The following is an 881-nucleotide window of genomic DNA, read 5'->3' as shown; positions in this document are numbered from 1 at the left end:
CTATGGAAAATAAAGTCCAGGAGCTAAAAGAAAGTTCAGGAGCTAAAAGAAATTTAGCACTTCCATGGATGCATGTTAATACAGCCCTGTGAATCCAGGTCGGCATTCGGCAATGCCGACCTGAAAGCCGACGTAACTTGAGCCGAAGTCGGCTTTTGTTTGCCGACGTAATTTACACTCTAGGTCGGAGTGCCGACAAAAGATATGTTTTGGTAAAGAGGAAAAATATTATTTGTTAGGTTAATGTAATTGTGTTATCATTTGATAACACATGATAATCGAGCCTTATTCCATTCTCTTTATAAAAGATAAAACTTATTAACACAATTATTAAGGATAGTTAAACTAACTGTTTGAAATTTATTGTCTTTGCTGACCTAAAAAAGCTACTTAGGACGGCTTTGCCGACCTAAAATGACCTCTAGGTCGGCAAAATGCTTATGTGCCGATATGATTTTGTCTGAATTCATAGGGCTGCATGTTTTGAAAACTTTTGGCAATTTTATTGTCTAAAGACCAACCAAAGTTATGGTATTTATATAGCCTAACAGTCTATGCTTAATTAAACCAGCTTAAGATTACGGAATTTGGAGTGCGGGTCGATTTTACAATCATTTTCAGTGGTTTCACTTTTGATTTCAAGCCAAATTCTTAGCAACGGAGTGCTTGCCCATAGTTACAGTATAGTAGGGGGAATTTGTTCGATTTTTTGGAATCGCTTGACTGTTTTGTTAGAAGCACTTGTTATACATTTTTGGAAAGCTAAGGGGTAGGGGAATCGAAATTACTATGTTTCCAATTTTTTTTCGGACACTTTGGTGTGATTTTCGGACAAATATGACGGCCTCAGGCAAAAATCATAGGGTTAAAAATTAATGAAA

This window comes from Clytia hemisphaerica, unplaced genomic scaffold (genome assembly GCF_902728285.1).
Source record: "Clytia hemisphaerica strain Z4C2 unplaced genomic scaffold, Clytia hemisphaerica genome assembly, whole genome shotgun sequence".
NCBI lineage: Eukaryota > Metazoa > Cnidaria > Hydrozoa > Leptothecata > Clytiidae > Clytia > Clytia hemisphaerica.
Note: the sequence above shows the minus strand (reverse complement) of the source record.